Genomic DNA, 23,352 nt, shown 5'->3' on the forward strand with positions numbered 1-23,352 from the left:
CTGATATCTTCCCTGCAAATGTAACATACGCTAATTAATGTCAGTGACACTAACTTATCTTAACTTCTGTATCAGTTCATAACAACATACTCCCAGAAAGAACCTATGGTTTTATCGTTAAGATATGTATAACATTTGGGCTTCCACTGTTCTACTCTGAAAATAAACTATATTTATATAATTTCTACTACAACATGTATTATTTGGCATATATTAACACTATAACCTTTCGACAGTCGGTGATTAGGTGAATCTTTCTTAACTATCTTAGGTGGGTGGTATTAATGTTTGATATCTTATCAGATTTTCAAATACGTAAGTCAATATATAATGTTTCCTTCGTTGGTTAGAAACAGTGTTAATATGAAAATAGTCTGTTAACCTAGGGAGAAGTGAACGATAACTACTATATGAAAGCAGACCAGCACTAACTGAAGTATCCAGATATCCCTATGTAATTCGGTATTAACCACTAGATGTTACGAGAGTCGCATCCGTAGTATAAAATGAGGAGGGGAATATTGAGTTGTCAGTACAGAAACAGTAACAGCAGAAAGGATTATTTAGGGGGAACTCAGAGTCTGTGAACGTGCACTAATCAATGAATGTCAGTAACAAATCCATCATGGACAGCTCAACCCCACTAAAGCTGCCCAGGTCGACTACTGGTGATGTGATTGTGAAGTGGAAACGCGAAGGAACAACAACAGTTAAACCAACAACAGGCAGACCTCGTTTAGAGATGGACAGGCAGCACTGCGGACAACAGTTATAAAAAATCGCATATATCACCTACAGGAATGACTCGTGAGTTCCAACGTGCTACCAGCGATCATGCTAGCACAATAACTGTGCCTATGGAGTAGCAAATAATGGAGTACAACGATCGAGCAGCTGCTCATAAGCCACACTTCCGGTGGTCAGTGCTAAACGACTGGAAAAGAGTGATTCGGAGTGATAAACGGCGCTGTATACTGTGGCAGTTCGATGGAAGATCTTGCTTTTGGCAGAAGCGTGGAGAAGAGTACCCGCCAACATGCGTAGTGGCAACTGTGAAGCGTGGAAGACGCTGTGTTACAGTTGGAATGTGTCTCCTCTGCGCTTAAGAAGATGCTATATGCGGAAGGATATGACCATAATTTACAGCATTGTGTATGGCGTACAGTAGAGAAACAGTTCAGAAACAACGAATTTACTCGTTTCAGCGTACAATCTCAACCTGAACCGAATGGAACATCTTTGGCAACAGTTGGAACGTCGACTTCGCTACTGACCCCAGTGTCTGACATCACTACCTTGACAGGTTTTGGCTGTCGAGGAAGAATAGGTTGCCATTCCTTCACAGACAATCAGAAACCTGATTGGAAGTGTATCGATCAGAGGACAAGCCGTCATAGAGGCGAAGGGTAGACACACCCCTTATTAATGTGTAGTATAAAACACAGGACACTTTTGATCACGTAGTGTATAAGGACTTGAATATTTTACTGTATATGCATGTTCTTTAGATTTGCGCTATAACGATAGAGTGCTTTACTACCGAAGGAAAGGTGAAGGATCGTGGCAGTAAACGCTTCTAAACAGATCGCTGTTAGATTTCAGAGTAGCAGGCTTGTTAGTCGTATGTGATACACTCAGAGATTAATCTGTTTTAGAAATTTGTGAACGGATTCCCATTAATCATAACAGCCATAGATGAGTGGGAATTTACCCAGTATACGACAAATAAAATAATCGAACGGCTATCCAGTTTGATTTAGTATTAGTAGCTGAGTGCAGCAACTGTTGGGGATCTTCTGTTTTATAGTAATCGTTCGGAGTTTAGTGTGATGTTGATGTGTGCAAATTCTCCTTCTCCTTCTTCTTCTTCTGCATTTCGGGGTTAAGGCAGTTGTACCTGCTGCGTCTTTGCTTTTCATTGACAAATGTTCTGCATCTTCTTAAGTATCTTCTTCCTTTTGGCTCCTACAGCGCAGCCTGAAGTAGGATTCTCTGTACACCCACTCTTTGTTGGTGACGCTTCCATTCATATTTTATTTTCTTCAATATTTTCATTAATATTGTATATATTTACTTCATTCTATCCTTATTTCTTCTATGGTCTTCTCTGGTAACACGTCTCACTTTTCTGAGATACCGTATTTCTGCAGCTTGTAGTTATCTTTAACACATTCTTTAGGCATGGATGACTCACTAAAATATAGCAACGTGTCTATAGCCATGATTTTATAAAATTTTAATTTCGTTTCCACCCAGATTTCGTTCTGGAATATCTCGTTTACCGTACCGCGTATTGATTCATATTTTAGTTAATAATATTCGAACGTTTTATTCCCTTATCCCTGTTGATGTATTTTATACACTGCTTGTTGTGGCTCATCACCACTTTCCTCCAAAATTGCAAGATCATCCACAATATTAAATATATTAATATATTTATTTCTATTTATCTTGCGACCCGGATTTATTCCTGTGTCAGTTTATAATCAAGTAATTTTTATATATATTTACAGGGTGTTACAAAAAGGTACTGCCAAACTTTCAGGAAACATTCCTCACACACAAAGAAAGAAAATATGTTATGCGCACATGTGTCCGGAAACGCTTATTTTCCATGTTAGAGCTCATTTTATTACTTCTCTTCAAATCATATTAATCATGGAACGGAAACACACAGCAACAGAACGTACCGGCGTGACTTCAAACACTTTGTTACAGGAAATGTTCAAAATGTCCTCCGTTAACGAGGATACATGCATCCACCCTCCGCCGCATGGAATCCCTGATGCGCTGATGCAGCCCTGGAGAATGGCGTACTGTATCACAGCCGTCCATAATACGAGCACGAAGAGTCTCTACATTTGGTACCGGGGTTGGTCCGCCTCTAGCAATCTATCGGTCACCGACTGTTGTTGAGAAGCGTACGAACACTTCGACTGAAATGTGCAGGAGCTCCATCGTGCATGAACCACATGTTGTGTCGTACTTGTAAAGGCGCATGTTCTAGCAGCACAGGTAGAGTATACCGTATGAATTCATGATAACGTGCTCCATTGAGCGTAGGTGGAAGAACACGGGGCCCAATCAAGACATCACCAACAACGCCTGCCCAAACGTTCACAGAAAATCTGCGTTGGTGACGTGATTGCACAATTGCGTGCGGATTCTCGTCAGCCCACACATGTTGATTGTGAAAATTTACAATTTGATCACATTGGAATGAAGTCTCATCCGTAAAGAGAACATTTGCACTGAAATGAGGATTGACACGTTGTTGGATGAACCATTTGCAGAAGTTTACCCGTGGAGGCCAATCAGCTGCTGATAGTGCCTGCACACGCTGTACATGCTACGGAAACAACTGGTTCTCCCGTAGCACTCTCCATACAGTTACGTGGTCAGCGTTACCTTGTACAGCAGTAACTTCTCTGACGCTGACATTAGGGTTATCGTCAACATGACGAAGAATTGCCTCGTCCATTGCAGGTTTCCTCGTCGTTCTAGGTCTTCCCTAGTCGCGAGTCATAGGCTGGAATGTTCCGTGCTCCCTAAGACGCCGATCAATTGCTTCAAACGTCTTCCTGTCGGGACACCTTCGTTCTGGAAATCTGTCTCGATACAAACGTACCGCGCCGCGGCTATTGCCCCGTGCTAATCCATACAGCGAATGGGCATCTGCCAACTCCGCATTTGTAAACATTGCACTGACTGCAAAACCACGTTCGTGATGAACATTAACCTGCTGATGCTACGTACTGATGTGCTTGATGCTAGTACTGTAGAGCAATGAGTCGCATGTCAACACAAGCACCGAAGTCTACATTACCTTCCTTCAATTGGGCCAACTGGCGGTGAATCGAGGAAGTACAGTACATACTGACGAAACTAAAATGAGCTCGAACATGGCAATTAAGCGTTTCCGGACACATGTCCACATAACATCTTTTCTTTATTTGTGTGTGAGGAATGTTTCCTGAAAGTTTGGTCGTACCTTTTTGTAACACCCTGTATACGATAAATGACGTTGGTGACATGCTACAGCCTTGTTTAAATTTCTTATTTGTAACGATTTTTTAAAATTTTATTATTGCCAACTTTTATTATTATTGTTGTGGCCTCGTAAAAGCTTTTTATAATTTCAGTGAGATGTGTACTGTGCAGGATATCCATCGTTAGTCATTTATGTCCAATAGTTTCTTTCTGTTCACACTGTCGGAACCTTTTTCCGAGACAGTAACAGCTATGTGTGCTTCCAGATTAATTTCTCGTCGTTTCTCTAAAATTATTACAGAAAAGGAACATATAACCGAGTTTACGCAGGCTGCCTGTTCTTCCAGAAATATTCGAGAGAATAGCAGAGAATAAGGTTCCCATCACTCGAGTGGAACGACCAATCAAATGCGTGTTTCATCATCGCCCTTTACCCCCGCACGTCTCAAAAAAGGCCTGTTATGTTTAACAAGATCGATCTTCCATCTGCAGATTAACCATGTCACCACCTGTAGTTAGGCTGAATTCTGTCTGTATGTAGCACTACTGCCGTTATGAATCTAATGGTCCACTCTGAGCTTCACTTGAATCTATAGCTAAGAACTGTTTAAACTGAAAGAAGCAGAACAATAGCAGCAGCCGGTCTGAAAGTTTGTTTGACTTTTCGTAGTGGAATGCTTGGCGGCTGACGTCGGGTATCCAGATAAAGCCAGCATCGCTGACAGAGGATGGAGTAGTACGCAGAATACGACTGAAAGTGAGTCAGTGGGTAGAGCGCTATCGCCGTCCGACAAGACGAGGTCGCTAGAGAGATGGGCGTCTGGTATTTCCCAGCGCCGGCACCAAACCGTCTGCCGCGAGACACTTCCTGGGGCCGAATGTGAATTAGATTACCACTGCCTATCTCGCAACCATGGCAAAACGTCCTCGCTCTGTTATCGGCTCTGTGCGACTGTGTCATGCATGTATCTGCTCTGTTCTTGAGAAGTTAATCGTCGTACTTGGATTCTGCGAGCGCTAGCGACAATTATGATATAAGCTAGCACCCCCATATAAAATCTGAGTATTGATGATATGTTAATGAGAGCTTTTCGATATTTAAGTACATTTTCTTATTTATGGAAAGAACTGGGAAGTAACTTGTTATTTAAAAATTATACTATTATTAAAATTTATTACTACATATTTAATTCATATGGAAGTTAGAAACGAAAAGAACAAAAATGTAAATGATCTGTAGTGTACTGCACACAATATGATGTTGAACATGCACAAATGTTGTTATTTTAATTTATAAATACGAGGCTGTTCTGCGAGGCAGCGACGGCAGAGTCGGTTTAAGACCCACATGTTAGTTCTGATTACTGATGTCTGGATTTATTATTGATTTTTATACAGACTTCTGTGAAAGAAAGTTAATGTGAACCAACGTTAAGCATAAATTCGATGTAAGGTGCAAATTTATATCGGAGTTAGTCTTTTTAAGAAAACATCTTTCTCGTGTTAACTGTTCAAAGTGCGAATTTTGGTACCTCATTCATTCATAAGTTCGCCTTTCCTGTAGAGTATAGGAAGTTGTCACATTCTGATCCCACTCTTTCAACAATCTTCTTTAACTTTGGGGATTACTTAAACAACCGTTTATTAATATTTCGTTATACAGTTGAAAATTCCTTCGCAGTAGTGAATGGGTTCGTTGTACTACTGTTCGTATTCAACCGAATACCATAGATACAGCTTTCAAGCGCGGTTACACATTTCCCATGAAAAAATATATGACTGCAGCCCGAAACACATATACCGGGTGATCAAAAAATCAGTATAAATTTGAAAATTTAATAAACCACGGAATAATGTAGATAGAGACGTAAAAATTGACACACATGCTTGGAATGACATGGGGTTTTCCTAGAACAAAAAAAAAAAAAAAAGTTCACAAAATGTCCGACAGATGGCGCTGGACAGCTAAACGTCAGTAACTGCTACCGTGACGGTTGAGAGGTACGCCGATATATTACAGAATCGCATCATCCCCAGCCTGGCTGATAAACACCTGCTGGAACGTACGATGTTTATGCAGGATGGCGCTCCACCCCATATTGCTAGACGCGTGAAAGATCTCTTGTGCGCGTCATTTGGTGATGATCGTGTGCTCAGCCGCCACTTTCGTCATGCTTGGCCTCCCATGTCCCCAGACCTCAGTCCGTGCGATTATTGGCTTTGGGGTTACCTGAAGTCGCAAGTGTATCGTGATCGACCGACATCTCTAGGGATGCCGAATGACAACATCCGACGCCAATGCCTCACCATAACTCCGTGCATGCTTTACAGTGCTGTTTACAACATTATTCCTCGACTACAGCTACTGTTAAGGAGTGATGGTGGACATATTAAGCATTTCCTGTAGAGAACATCATCTTTGCTTTGTCTTACTTTGTTATGCTAATTATTGCTATTCTGATCAGATGAAGCGCCAACTGTCGGACATTTCTTAACTTTTGTATTTTTTTGGTTCTAATAAAACCCCATGTCATTCCATGCATGTGTGTCAATTTGTACCTCTCTATCTACATTATTCCGTGATTTATTCAGTTTTCAAATTTATACAGACTCTTTGATCAACCAGTGCTTAACGGAATAAACATTTTGCTTGGGAAGGGTTATACACCCGAAAACTCTTGGTATAAAAAAATTAAAATTAAAAAAAAGTTGAAATGAAATGGAAACCAGAAACAGCCCAGCCAGAAAATTTCTTTCTTCGATGAAATTTATCATGGCGGGGGAACCCTGTTGTATCTAAAGTAAATGTCTTAAGTTGAACAAAATTTATGACTTCATAATTATCATGAGGCGATAATATAAATATGTTACTTCTTGATACACTCCAGCAACTTCTACTCTCAAGGGCGACATAACAACCACAACATCACTGGTCTCAACAACAAAATACAGTGTAGTCTCATTCAACTCTTCAGTGCATGACCAACGAAAGCGAACTGCAAGAAGAACCTCGTCGCTGTCTTGTTTTCCAGTAATCGTTTCTTCATTATGCTAAGTGAGATTCGAAGTGCAGTGCTGGTCGCAGTTTAGTAGCAGTCACGTTGTGGCTGTTCGTCTGATGTAGCGGTCCAGGAATGAACATGTACACCATTACCGGTCCGTACTGCCTTAAGAAGCGTATAAGACTTCATTGGATCAAGGATGCCGACCCTAGAACATACCTGACATATCACTCCTAACGTAACGGAAAACTGTTCGGAAGAGCAACTACAATATCACTGAAATCCAGTTAATTGTTTGATCTCATTAATGATGGAAATAAATCAAAGGTTCTACAGTGAATTTAAAATTCAGGTAGGAAGGATATCAATGGTAAGATTCGCTGATGCAATCCTCAGTGAAAGTGAAGAAGAAGTAGATTATCTGCTAAATGGAATTAACAACTAATGAGTACAGAATATGGGTTCAGAGTAAATCTACGAAAGACTAATGAGAAGCAGCAGAAATGAAAACGGCGGCAAAGTCAACATTAGGTCACGAAGTAGACGATGTTAAGGAAGTCTGCTATCTAGGAAGTAAAACAACCGAAAATGGACCGAGCAGAATGAACACCAGAAGCAGACTGTCACTGGCAAAAAGGGCGCTCCTGGCCATAATAAGTTTACTAATATTAATCATAGGTCTTATTTTGAGGAAGAAATTCTGAGAATGTAGCATAGCATTGTATCGTAGTGGAACATGGACTATGGGAAAACCGGATCAGATGAGAATCGAAACATCTGAGATGTGGTGCTATAGACGAATTAGACGAATGCCGATAATTTGGTGGACTGATAAGGTAATGAATGAGGAGGTTCAGTGCAAAATCGGTGACGGAAGGAGTATATGGAAAACACTGACATGAAGAGGTAACAGGATGACAGAAAATCTGTTAAGACATCAGGGGAATAACTCCCATGGTACTAGAGGGAGTTGCAGAGGGTAAAGACTGTAGAGAAAGACAGAGAAGGAATACATCCAGCAAAAAAAATTGAGGACGTAGGTAGCAAGGTGTACTGCGAGCTGGTGAGGTTGGCGCAGGAGAGGAATTCGTGGTAGACCACATTAAACCTATCAGGAGACTGGTGAAAAGAAAAAAAATTCTGCCATGTCCATAATGCTCCCCGCCACAAAACTAGAATATTCTGAACATTCATTTATTTGTATTTTTGTTTATAGCTGGTGTACATGTAGGTCTGTTTCCTAGAAATGAAGGCAGATTGTAAGTTTTTATTGCTTATTACAAGTATGACTCTATAATACAATTTAGTAACTATTTGAGGTAACAGTATCGAGTTATTTCGTCAATTCTTAAGGTAACGCTGCTTACTGAATTTAGTAACGTACTAACTGCTCACTTATTATTAATTCAGATTTTGCAAACAATGTTGTTCGTGTGGCTTCAGCGATTTCGTGCCCTGTAAGTGGACACTAATGCTTCCACAGAAGTGGACACGTTTTGATACACTGCCTATACTGACCTCTGTCCATCTAGGAATGGATGTGTATGCCCCTGTCGTATGTGACAGGGACGATGATCATGTACACTTCGACAGACCTCAAGTACCAACAACTGACATATCAAGTATGCTTGTCACATTTCAGTATTCAGCATCTAAGTTATTTTGCACTCAAATATGACTTACCTGTCGAAGACAGTGGCATAATGCAATTATTTTTCTTAAAATGTGCAGCTAAACGCCTTTGAGTGAAACAAAGAATTAAAGAAATCAATAACAAAAAAATAGAGTATTAATGTTTAACTACCCGTCGGCAATAAGAGAGACAAGCTCGCTTTGGAGGAAGGTTAGTAAGGATGTTTTTTCTTTTCTTGCAAAGACATCATTTGCCTTAAGCCACGTAGAAAACCCATGCAAAATCTAAATCTGGACAGTGGGACAGTGATTCGAACTCCACTACTCACGAATGCAAATATTCTTGCTTAACCACGCGGTATTTCGTGCTCTCTCTTTGGACATAACAGCCTTAACACAAGTCCATAATGCTGCATCTATGTGCTCTACGAACATTTTACGTGCGCTAGACATCCACACAGTTTGTAGTAACAGACTGACATAGTGAAACCATTGTCCGAGTCTACAGACCGTTAAGTAAGATCGTGGTTGGGTTAAACAGTAAAAAAATGTATTATCAACAAACTAAAACATACACATACATCATATATGAAAAAAAGAAAAATGCGAATGCAATTAATAACACGATGCTTGGCATCTCCGATGAATTCTTGCAACAAAGTTTTCCGCTTATGCAGGTGCAAGAGACATCCAGAAGCATTGTTAGCTGCTTCAAAAGGAATTTTGCTTACACTTGACGCTATATTAAGAATGGGTTTCTCGAAAAAGGGATACAAAACATTTTATTTCACTTTTTGGTTCACTTAAGCGATTCAGTCACGCTCTTGAAAGTCATCCACGTTTTTAACCAATTTATAGCATTTTATCCAGTTTGATTCCCCCGTATGTTTAGAAGCAGCGGGATGACTCATTTTCAGACTTTTGGGGTGTGTGCAGGAAAACATTTATTTTTTATTCATATGTAGGCAGAAGACCACATTGAGAAGATGACTGTTATCAAGACGAGAGCGACGCCTGTATTGTACAAAGGACTGGCAGTCGAGTGATAAGACATTCACGTTACTTTGTGCTGTCTTGCGTCGTTTACTGTTAAGTGATTTTCCAAGCGGTGTAAGATGTGCCACTTCTCCAGTCGGACTTGTACTTTGACCGTCTGCATTCGGCTCCTGATCGCAAGAAACAATACGAATTTATAGATTTTTTATCAGCGTGATGAGCGATGTGACACATGCTGCGGTGCCGTCAAGGGCATTCTGAGAAAAAAAAAATTCGGCTGCGGGCGGAAAGTATAAAGTCATCCACGTTTTTAACCATTTCATAGGATGTACCTCCAATATTTGGTGACCTTAAATTTGTATTTGTTCAGAATACAGATCACCGAAGGGATATTATGGCCTCTGTATTTACATCTGCAATTTACAATTACATCTATACTTTGCAAGCCACCTTGCTGTATGTAGCGGAGTTTACGTTGAGTACGACTCCCTGGAAAACTTTCAACATCCTCTGGTTCTTTCTATTTATCCATGCCGCCATTTCCTTATATTCATACCTTTTTTGCAATTTTTTTCAGTTTTAATCCACAGTTCATAAACAACAAATTATGCTTTGAGTCCACATCTGCTACTGGAAATGTCTTACTGTTTAAAATATGGTTTCGAATTCTGTATCTCGTTACTAAAATATAGATGGGGCCCCTCCACGCCCGCACCAACGTGGTGACCAAACCAAAAGTTCTACTGTCACCTCCGTAAAACATGTTAGTTATCTAGTAAGTGCGCTGCAGTCTGGAACCGCAAGACCGCTACGGTCGCAGGTTCGAATCCTGCCTCGGCCATGGATGTTTGTGATGTACTTAGGTTAGTTAGGTTTAACTAGTTCTAAGTTCTAGGGGACTAATGACCTCAGCAGTTGAGTCCCATAGTGCTCAGAGCCATTTGAACCATCTAGTAAGTGGATCACAGGATGGTGGGCTGTGATGTTGTCCGTGCGTCTGTGTAGGACTACGCATTAACACGGTCCATCAGGTGATAGATAGTGGACGAAACGCGAGTGAAGGTAGCGATTTGAAGAGCAGAGGGAAAATAGTGCTATGGCTCGTGCCGTGGGAAAAAAAACTCTGCGACAGTGGGATGGGTAGTAAGAGCAGTAGTGGCTTACTAGCTGCGATAGCTCATGCAAGGTTGGATTTGTTAGTATAGGTATCATGCATCATTACCGTGACAAGCGATGGCGATGTGTCCCAATTGCTGCAGCTGCTATATTCTTGGAACAATCAAGATCGTTATACAGTAGTGGGAGATCGGCCATAGATCATCTCACTGTGTGGGGGATGTGTGGAGCTTGTTTGCATGCAGTGTACGGTACGGCTTCCCTGTGTGGTGCCAGTTATTCGGCAGTGTATTTCAGCTGGATATCCAGTAATGGCGTCTGATTAACAGGGGCTCGCCTGTGCCGTTATGTTTGCGTATGCTTGGCCATAGATGTTATGTCCTTACAAGTATGTCTTTTGGTCTTTTATGTTTCCATCTATGGTTGTGGTCGTAGTTCCCCAGATTCAGAATAAACGGGTTCTGCGAAAGTCTGGAGTTTCTGTATAGTCTTGTGGTGAGTTTGTGGATTACCTCCGTGAGAGTCTCAAGTCGGTATTCCTGGTGAAGGTCCGCGATGCGTGTGTATCGTGGAGCATTGCTTATGAATATCTTGTTACTGTTCTTGTTGAGGACTACAGTCCGAAGATTGGTTTGGTGCAGGTCTCCACGCTAATTTATACTGTGCAAGCATCTTCATCTCCGAACAACTACTGCAACCTACACCCTTCTCAATCTGCTACTGTATTCAATTCTTAGTCTCCCTCTATGATTTTTATCCCGCCACCATCCCCTCCCTACAGTTCTCTCCAGTACTAAACAGGTGATCCCCTGATGTCTCAGAATGTGTCCTAACAACAGATCTCTTCTTGCAACCATGTTGTGCCACAAATCTCTTTTCTCCCTAGTTCTGTTCAGTTAGTTACGTGATCTACTCATTTAATCGTCAGAATTCTTCTGTAGCACTACACTTCAAAAGCTTCTATTTTCTCCTTGTTTGAAATGTTTGTTCTCCGAATTTCACTTCCAAAACTAGCTACACATCATACAAATATTTTCAGAGAAGACTTCCTAACACGTGCAGTATATTCGATGTTAACAAATTTCTCTTATTCAGAAACACTTTTTTTGTCATTGCCACTCTATATTTTATATCCTCTCTACTTTGGCCTTCGTCAGGTATTTGCTGTCTAAATAACAAAACTCATCTACTAATTTGTCTCGTTTCCTAATACAAGTCCCTCAGCATCACCTGATTTAATTCGATTACATTTAATTATCCTTGTTTTGCTTTTGTTGATGTTCATCTTGTATCCTCCTTTCAAGACACTGTCCATTCCGTTAAGCTGCTCTTCCAAGAACTTTGCTGTCTCGTCGTCGGCAAACCTCAAAGTTTTTATTTCTTCTCACTGAACTTTAATCCCTACTCCAAATTTTTCTTTAGTTTCTCCACTGCTCCTTGAATGTACAGATTGAATAACATCTGGGATAGGCTACAACACCGTCTCCCTCACTTCTCTACCACTGCTTCTCTTTCACACCCCATAACTCTTATAAGTGCTGTATGGTTTCTGTATAAGTTGTAAATAGCCTTTCGCACTCTATACTTCACCCGGCTACCTTCAGAATTCGAACGAGTGTACTCCATTCAACACTATCAAAAGCCTTTGCTTGTCTACAATTGCTATAGAAGTATGTTTGCCATTCTCTAACCTATATGTCATAGAGTCAATATTGCGTTGCGTTTCCTACAGTTCTCCGGAATCCAAAGTGATCTTCCCCGAGGTAGGTTTCTACCAGTTTTTCCATTCTTCGCAAGGAATTTGTGTTAGTAATTTGCAACCATGACTTATTAAACTGATAGCTAATTTTCACACCTATAATCCCCTGTTTTCTTCAGCGTTGGAATTATTATATTCTTCTTGAAGTCTGAGGGTATCTCGCCTGTCTCACACATCTTCTACACCAGCTTTGTCATGGCCGGCCCTCCCAAGGCTATTAATAGTTCTGATGGAATGTAGTCTACTCCCAGGGCCTCGTTTCCACTTAGGTCTTGCAGTGCTCCGTCAAATTCTTCTCGCAGTATGATATCACCCATCTCAACTCATCTGCGCCTCTTCCAGTTCTATAATATTGCCTTCACGTTCATCTCTCTTGTATAGATCCTCCATATAGCCCTTCCATCTTTCAGTTTTCCCTTCGTTGCTTAGGAGCGGTTTCCCAACTGAATTCTTGATAGTCATACAAATGCTCCTCTTTTCTCGAAAGGCTCCTTTAATTTTCCTGTAGACAGCGTCTATCTTTGGTCATTCCTGCATAGTTATTTTGCACTTGCCGTCGATTTCATTTTTGAGACGTTTGAATTCCCTTTCGCCTGCTTCATTTGCTGCGTTTTTATATTTTCTCCTTTCATCAGTTAAGTTCAATTCTTGTGTTATCGGAGGATTTCTTTTTACCTTTTTCATTCTCTGCTGCTTTCACTATTTCATCTCTCAAAGCTGTTCACATCTAAAAATGGCTCTAAGCTCTATGGGACTCAACATCTGAGGTCATCCCCTGTACTTAGAACTACTTAAACCTAACTAACCTAAGGACATCACACACATCCATGCCCGAGGCAGGATTCGAACCTGCTACCGTAGCAGCAGTGCGGTTCCAGACTGAAGCGCTTAGAACCTCTCGGTCATAGCGGCCGGCTTGTCCACATCTATTTCTACTATAACATAATCATATTCTTCAACTATTTTCTATCTCTTTCCTTTGCTAATATCGAATTGGACTTCCCGATAAAAATTTAACTTTCCTCTCTCTTATGCGAATAATTTCTTTTATTTTATAGCACGTTCCGTCTCTGTGTTCGTCATCTGCGGAACTAATTGCCATATCAACCTGTACCGTTGCGCTGGTGTTGACTTCGCGCCCATTCTGGCTACGATAAAGCGTTTCCTATGCTATTCATAGTAGCTTACCCACATTGATGTTGTCTTATTCATTATTAGGCGTATTTGATTTTGCGTCTTTCTGACACCGCGCTTCCATAATTCCCACTAGCCATTTCCTTTTCGAAATTCTCTAGTCTACCTATGCGATTATGGGCTCTAAAATTCTACGTATTGGTACGTAGAGTGCCAATTTCTTTTCCTGATGCCGAAATCTTCCTTAATGTCCCTACCTGGAGATCCAAAAGGGGGACTGTTTCACCTCCAGAATATTTTATCCAAGAGGATGTTGTTCTTATTATGAAGCCATGCTGTAGACTTGCATGCCATCGGAAAAAATAATGGCTGTAGTTTCCGCTTGTATTTAGCATTTCACAGCGCTAGAACAGCAAGGCCACCCCATTTCGACAAGTTGCATGGTTCATGTACTGATATCTAACCATTACTTCTTTTTCACGCCGTCTAACATAAACTGTTTAAAATGTGATACATTTTGCAGTATGGTCGTCATGTCGCATGAGGGTACAAATTTTGCACATGATTAAATATACTGACGAAATAGATTGCAGACCAACCTGTTAGCTAGCTATGCTGGCTCAGACGAAATGTCGGTGTCCAGACCGTTGTCGGAACAAATTCTGACAGGGGTTTTGGTCCTTCTGGGCGTAGGATAACAAGTGATGCATATGATCCCGTATCCGTTGTGAAAGCGTGTCTGCTTACCCTCCATACAGAAACAGTGCTTACGTTACTGCAAACTCAGCGTTACCGGCGGTGGTCAGAGAGAGCTACCAAGCAGAAGGCGCTGTGTGTTTACTGAGGGAAATAAGCTCACAATGAAGTGTTGCTAGTCTACCCAAGTCCCACTTCTGTGAACCACGCTAGTACCTCTGAACAGAGCATCACATTTTTCTAGGGATCTGTTCATGCCTCTGTCATCAGTAAGAAATCACCAACGTAATGTACCAATTCTAGTAACATCTACATCTACATCTATGCATATACTCCGCAAGCCACCGGTTCATGGTGGAGTGAACCTTGTAGCACTATTATCCTTTTCCTTTAATGTTCCATACGCAAATAGAGCGAGGGAAAAACGACCGTCTATATACCTCCGTATGAGCCTTAATACCTCGTATCTTATTTTCGTGGTCCATAAGCGCAATGTATATTGGCGGCAGTAGAATAGTTTTGGAGTCAGCTGGATACGCTCGTTCTCTAGATTTTCTCAGTAGTGTTTCGTGAAAAGAACGTGGCCTTCCCTCCAGGGATTCCCCTAATACTTGTTCTTCGAACTTACCAGTAACAAATCTAGCAACCGCCTCTGAATTATTTCGATGTCTTCCTTCTATCCGACCCGTTACCGATCCCAAACTCTTGAGCAGTAATCAAGAATAGGTCGCACTAACGTCCTATACGCGGTCGCCTTTACACGTGAACCACTCTTTCCTAAAACTCTCGCAGTTAACCGAAGTCGACCATTCGTCTCCTCTGCCACAGTTCTCACATCGTCGTTCCATTACATATCGCTTTTCAGCGTTACGCCCAGATATTTAAACAACTTGACTGTGTCAAGTAGGAAACTAGTAATACTGTATCCGAATATTGCAGGTCGGCTGCATAACATACATTTTTCCACATTTAGTGCTATCTGCCATTCATCACACCAGCTAGAAATTTTGTCTAAATTATATTGTATCTTTCTACGGTCACTCATCTTCGACCCATACCGTACGTCACAGCATCAACAGCAAACAAACGCAGATTGCTGGTCATCCTGTTAGCTAAATTATTTATGTATGTAGAGAGCAACGGCGGTCCTGTCACACATCCCTGTGGCATTCCTGACAATACCCTGGTGTCTGATCAACATTCGCCGTCGAGAACGACATGCTGCGTTCTATTAGTTAAGAAGTCTTCGAACCACTCACATATCTGTGAACTTATTCCATAAGCTCGTACCCTCGTCAACGGCCTGCAATGGGGCACCGTGTCAAATGTTTGCCGGAAATTTAAAAATATAGAATTTGCCTTTTGCCGTTCAATCATACTTCGCAGTAGATCACGTGAGTAAAGGGCAAGCTGAGTTTCACACGAGCGATGCTTTCTAAAACCATGTTGATTCGTGGACATAAGCTTCTCACTCGCAAGAAAGTTTAATATATTCGAACTGAGAAACTGTTCAAGGATTTTGCAGCAAAGCGAAGTTAGGGATATTGGTGTGTAATTTTGCGGGTCCATTCTTTTACACTTATGATGTACTGGAGGCATCTGCGCTTTTCTCCAGTCACTTGGGACTTTGTGCTGGGCGAGAGATTCACAATAAATGGCGTATTATACTCTTTGTAAAACCGAACTGGGATTAGATCCGGACCTAGTGATTTATTTGCTTTCAGATCTTTGAGTTTTTTGTCTGGGTTAGGGATGCTTGGTACTATGTCGTCCATACAGAAGTCTGTCCGAGGGTCAAATGACGGTATGTTTACACGAGCCTCCTGTGCCAACAATTGCCTGAAGTGAATTTAAAACTTCGGCTTTCGTTTTGCTATCTTAATCTGTCACACCATACTGGTCAACAAGGAAGTGAATGGAAGCCTTAGATCCGCTTAGCGATTTTACATAGGACCAGCATTTTCTCAAGTTCTCTGCCAGATCCTTTTCTACGGTGTGAAGGTGGTAGTTGTATGCTTCACTTATAGATCTTTTCACTGACGCTGGAATCTCTACTATCTTTCGTTTGTCGCCATTTGCGCGTTCTCTTCTGAACCGAGATTACAACGGCCTCTGCCTCCTCAGTATTTTCCCAAATTCGTTATTAAAGAATGGTTGATCTTTTCCATCCTTTATTCACTTACTAGGAACATAGTCTCCAGACCACGATTTACAATCTGCTTAAACCTTTCCCATAATTCCTCTATATCCATATTACTGGGACCAAACGATGCTAATTCACTGTCTAAGTGAGATGCTAGTAACTGCGTATCTGCTCTGTCATGAAGAAACATTTTCCTAGCCTTATTGATTCATTTATTAACTTTCGTGTATCACAGTTACTACAGTGACATCATGGTCGGTAAGCCACTGTTCTATACTGACATTGTCAGTAAAGTCCGGCCTATGTGTAGCTACAATATCTGAGATATATCCATTTCGGGTGGGCTGCAAAGTTAGCTGCTCAAGACACTTTTCAGAAAATGTGTTCAACAGTATTTCGCACGACTGTCTCTCTGCACACACGCAGTGAATTCGTAGACGTCTCAGTCATACTGGGTGTGTTAAAGTCGTCTTCAATTAGTAAAGTATGATCTCAATATTTACGCGCCACTGACCATAATCGGGTTCATACCAATATGCAACCTAGGCTTTTTTAGAATAGAGATTTGGTCAGAAATAGATCCAAATTTTATATTCCTGCACGATTATGCATATGAGTTTCCATAGTACATATAAATGACATCGTTGGAACGTTCTTGTTGAAGGGACGTATTGCGAACACGTGATTGCACGATTGTAGAAAAATCACTGCAAACCGTTTCTACCATAAAACATTTAAGAGTATGCATACGGAGCGAATTAAACCGGAACGCCACATAAAACTAATTACAGGAAAAACAAATGTCAGACTGAGATTCACTGGAAGAATCATCAGCAAATGTAGTCTGTCTACAAAGGAGGTAGTTTGCAAAACCCTCGTTCGAGCAATAATTGAATATTGCTCGTCAGTCTGGGATCCTTACCAGATAGGACTGATAGTGGAAAAAAAAAATCGAAAGAAAAGCAGTCGTTTCGTTACAAGTTCATTTAAAATGCACGAAAGCGTCACGGAGGTGCTCAGTACCAGTGGCAGATGCTGCTACATAGGTGCCCTGCACCACGGTGTGATACACAGTTAAGGTTCTGAGAGCGTACTTCCTAGAAGGGTCAACCAGTACATTACTGTCTCCTACGTATACCTCACTAGGAAACTATCAAGGTAAAATTAGAGATATTATAACCCACACGGAGCTTACCAGCAATCGTCCTTCCCGCGAATGTTACGCAACTGGAACGGGAAAAGGAGGAAGTGACACTGGTACACAAAATACCCTCCACCACACACCGTAAGATGGCTTTTGGAGTATATGAGTAGATATAGGTTTACTGTGATAAACGATCTCAAGCGTCCTGCACCCAATGCTAACGACAATTTTGTTCGGCAGTCCCCCCCCCCCCCCCCCCCCCTATTGCTTCGGAAAGGAGTTCGGTGGATGAGGAGTTCACACAATGGAAGTAAATGACGTTGTAGCAGCTCAGTGCTAGTGTGGCATCCTTCTGCCTTCCTGCCGGAAGAACGGCAGCAACCCGGATTAATAGCCTGATGGATGTTGCCGGTACTGATGTCTCCTTCCGCCGCCAAGACCAAAGGCGAATGCGGGAAGTGATTGATGCCCCTTCTCAGCGCAATATGCATTGAAGACTTTGACCTTTGTGCTTTGGATGAATGCACTCTAGGAGATGACATTTTCCCTCACGTTTCTTCCTGGGGGGAAGATGTCTATTATACATCATGTATGACTCAGTTTTGAGCACAGCGGTGAAGCAATTGCAAACATGGTATCGCTCTGCATATGTCAGAGGGTGACCGTTTCTCGTTAAGCAGATCGGATGGTTTATTTTGTGTTTGATGAAAAACATAGCTAAAATATTTTACAGTGAAGTGAAGTGAGATAACAAAGAAGAAGTAAGTGACACCTTCCGTACAATCTAAAGGTGTTAGGATTTAATAAAGAGACAAAAAAGAAAGTTACCGACAACCTGACCTACAGCTCTCTTCACATTCGCTTATTTTATGAAATAATTTTGTGTTTTTGAAAGCTTTAGTTAAAATGTTGTGTTCAAACTGTCCAAGTATCGTTTCGCTGTTCTATATCGTTTACACGATGTTATAGTTCTGCTGTGTTTATTGCTCCATAATATCTAGAGGTTTGATTCAAACCATAAATCAGATCTATGTGAGTACAAAAATGTGCTAATTAGATATAAATGAGGTACTAGATAGTAAAAGTTGCAACATCGTGAATATAATTTTCTTTGTAGACCTAAACCGGTATTACACTTCCGCCCAGTTGTATTCCTTCCTCCGTTTTGTTAAGTTACAGCAAGAATTCCATTATGAGATATGTTACGCAGACTCCAGCTGTTAATAAAATAAAATAAATGAGGGCCCACGATGCATTTCAGTGATTAGTTATCATAAACATCGCCATCGTCAAATGAAAGTCATCTATTAGCTCGTGACAGACATTGTCGATTACTTGCTGCAGCACGTGACGTGGTCGAGAGATACACTGCGACTTTTATAAATATCTTACATATGAAATGTTGGAAATGGTTTAAAGACATAAAAGTTACTCACAGAGCAAGAAGAACCGTACAACTGCAGTACTCTGACACTGAAAATCGCATACGCTTCTCGTGTTACACGAGGAACACAGTTTTGTAGTTCTGTAGTAAAGTAGTTACTATTTTCCATTGAAGAGTTTAGGTAACACATTCGGAGCAAACAGAAGATATATTAGGTCATATATGCACAGTTCTTGTTTTATTGTGGCTCTGAGCAAGGGGAGGAATTTTTAACAAAATATTTCCAACAGTAAAATTATACGAAACTCAGACGTATCAAACTCCTCTGTTGTACTGACCTATACGTGCAAATTATCGTTAAACTGCCACTGAGTCTCTATAACACAGGGCACATTCCAGTCTTATTAACGAAAAAAGTGTAGAAATTTAAATTTTCAAGCAATAGTTAACTTATGCCATTTACAAAAAATGTGAAAGGTGAAAGCTTCATTTTATGCACAAGTTTTCTACCTTTATATTTTTTAGCCTTGTATTATATCTTTCTACATCAGCATGTTAAACAAGAAAAAAGTAGAATATTACTTCTGCAGCAAAGAAGTTTAGGTTTTTTGCTCAATAGCTTGCTTAACAGTTTCACATCAAACAGAAGATCAATTACGACATGTAGGCACAATTCTTGGGTTACTGTGGCTCTGAGCAACAGGAGGAGTTTTTAGCATATTAGCTCGAAAAGTAAAATTGTATGAAATTCAGCAGATTAATCAGTTTTAATGTTAGGTAAAGTGGAAGATTAGTCATATTTTAATAAAAATGCCCGCTTACTTAAGTAAATACTTTGAATATCCTACAGACAGAGCATTATCGAACGTGTAGCACTGAACGTGTGGCCAAACTAGATGATGCTTATTTGCTTTACTGATAGACAATTGTGTCACAAATATCAGATAAAATCTGATTAAGCTGTAATTTGCTGCAAATGAAGTAGAACGTGAGTAATATTAATGAGTATACCTTTGTACCGTCAAAAGGTATTTGATCTCGTACGAAAATGTAGAATCATTATGAGCAGAAACGTAACCTTCTTTGAGGCGAAGTTCATTAAATTATTATTTATGACAAACACAGACAGGTAACAAAGAAGAGAAAGAATAGTAACGTAGGTCTTGTAAACATGTGTAGCTTTACTGACAGCGAGTGAGTCTACTATACATACAGTGTGTCCCGGGAGGAATGGTCAGTATTCAGGGATATGACAGGAATGATCATTCGAAGCAAACTTGTCTCTGTTCATGGACTCTAAAATGCACAGCTTAAGAGCTATGAGTACTATTTCGTTTCGGTTCGGTGAACCAAATCTCTTCTTCGGCCCGTTCTCAACTTTCCATATGTTTAAAGGTGATAATATGCACCAAAACACGAAGAAATTTCCCGTAAACGTGGACTAGAAAGTGCTCATCTTAGGAGCTATGAGCAATTGTTCAACTTCACCTCTGTAAGAAACATGTCTTCTGCTGATAAGTGTTCATAGCTCATCAGGTATGAATTTTAGAGCCAATGTTTACAAGACTATTTTGCTTCATTTCTGCCAATTCCGTGATCATTCCTCCTAGCACAACTTGTGTAAGGCAGTGCTGCAAGGTAATATGCGTTTACGTATGTGTAATTACGAACTTTTGGTCAATCCTCGAAGATGAAACAGAATCATAGAATGTGTAGAAAACTCGTGTTTTAATTTTTGCACTTTATATATTAAATGTACTTAGCTTGTTTAGAGGGAGACTAATGATTCACAGTAGACAGGTACAAAGAGAAAAAGTAATGCTGAGATGAAGTCACACTAACTGAATAGATTAGCATGGAGAGCTACATAGAAGGAATTCTCCGGACTGAAGATCACAGTGACAACATCGTAACGATTTGGACAGTAATTATTCTCGCATATGAAGTGTGAACGGTAGGTTAGTCACTGACTTTAGTTTGGAAGGACGAAACCATAAAAGACTTTTGGACTTTTCTCCTTGGTTCATTACAAATAGCATCATATCTGATCATTGTATTCATGCAGTTGGTCGGTTTTGTTTTGTGGGTTTCCCGACTTAAGGAACACAAGAGGAACTGTTGTCTGGGGAACATTTATAAATCGGTAGTAGCGTATCTTGCAATGGGGCCAGGTAACCACCAAATTCGTTCCTCCCATTTTATCAAGACCCGACCATTACTATGAGTATGCTAGAAGAAAAGAAGAAAAAGAATAAGGTCCGAAATTAGACAAGCTGTACGCCTTAGTGTTAAATAAAACACGCAGTGGCCACTCTTGCCCATTACAAGCTCCATAGCAAGCTTCAGCGCGACGCAGCGATCTTAGGCAGAGGTCTGATGTCGTCACAAACCAAACTTTGCCTTGGTACGTACACTATATGATCAAAAGTATCCAGACACCCCCAAAAACATACATTTTTCATATTAGGTCCATTGTGTTGCCACCTACTGCCAGATTCTCCATATCAGCTGCCTCAGTAGTCATTAGACATCGTGAGAGAGCAGAATAGGGCGCTCCGCGGAAATCACGGACTTCGAATGTGGTTAGGTGATTGGGTGTCACTTGTGTCATACGTCTGTACACGAGATTTCCGCACTCCTAAACATCACTAGGTCCACTGTTTCAGATGTGATAGTGAAGTGGAAACGTGATGGAGCACATACACCACAAAAGTGTACAGGCCGACCTCGTCTGATGACTGACAGAGACCGCCGACAATTGAAGATGGTCGTAATGTGTAATAGGCAGACATCTATCCAGACCATCACACAGGAATTCCAAACTGCATCGGGATCCACTGCAAGTACTATGACAGTTAGGCGGGGGGTGACAAAACTTGGATTTCATGTCGAACGGCTGCTCATAAACCACACATCATGCCAGTAAATGCCAAATGACGCCTTCCTTGGGGTAAGAAGTGTCAACATTGGACGATTGAACAGTGGAAAAACGTTGTGTAGAGTGACGAATCACGGTACACAATATGGAGATCCGATGGCAGGGTGTGGGTAAGGCGAGTGCCCTGAGAACATCTGCCAGGGTGTATAGTGCCAACAGTAAAATTCGGAGGCGGTGGTATTATGGCGTGGTCGGGTTTTTCACGGAACTATCACAGCACAGAATTAAATTGATGTTTCAAGCACCTCCTTGGTTCCCACTGTTGAAGAGCCATTCGGGGATGGCGACTGCATCTTTCAACACGATCGAGCACCTGTTCATAATGCACGGCCTGTGGCGATGTGGTAACACGACAGTAACATCCCTGTAATGGACGTGCCTGCACAGAGTAGACTTGAATCCCATAGAACATCGATACCTCTCCTCAGTGCAGCACTCCCTGAAGAATGGGCTGCCATTTTCTCAAGAAACCTTCCAGTACCTGACTGAACGAATGCTTGCGAAAGTGGAAGCAGTGATCAAGGCTAAGGATGGACCACGGCCATGTTGAATTCCGGCATTGTCGACGGAGGGCGCCAAGAGCTTGTCATTTTCAGCCAGGTGTCCCGATACTTCTGATCACATAGTGTAAGTACAAACAGATCGTCTTGCTGAACTTGTTTACGTTTTTATTGCTAGCTGAGTTCTAATAGCCTCACATTAGGCAGGGTAATACTGTATACCTCAGACCAGAGCCTAACACCTATAAAACAGTAATCACCACGGATACAAATACCGACAGCCAAAGCTTTCGTTGTAATTATTTTTATAATGTAGGAATGAACAAATGTTATACGTCTTTTATAACGGTGTATGTATTTTGTTTTTAACCAAATATGATTCATGTTAGGCATCACGATAGGTCCATAAAACAAAATAAACCAATTGAACGTGTCATATTTAGTTAGGAGACATATTACAGGCATCATATTAAGTTGTCTAATTACTTACAATTTTGAGGTATGTTTTATCTCTCATTTTTAAGTCTGTATTCTTTTCGTGTTAGCTTTGGTTCTTTTGTAGTCATTAGATTCGGAAAAAGGCATTATTGGGCCATGAAGATAAAGTTATAATTTACTTAACAAGTTAAAACGCAAATACAGAAGGACAACATTGTCACAAATTCACAACTTACACTAAAAATACTAAAAACTACAGATACCTTAAATAAATAAAAAGTAGTAAGTAATGACAACATGTGAGAATATCACACGTACACACTGCATCCAAAATATCACACGATCCACCCTCCTTCACCCCCCACTGCAACATCCCATTCCGCTCTCTCCGTTTAGAGCTCCCGTGATACCTCAGTCAGCTGAAATAAGTCAGTGAGATCACGTTCAGCATGGAACAAGATGATTTATATACAGTAAAAT

Source organism: Schistocerca nitens, chromosome 1, assembly GCF_023898315.1.
Source record: "Schistocerca nitens isolate TAMUIC-IGC-003100 chromosome 1, iqSchNite1.1, whole genome shotgun sequence".
Lineage (NCBI taxonomy): Eukaryota > Metazoa > Arthropoda > Insecta > Orthoptera > Acrididae > Schistocerca > Schistocerca nitens.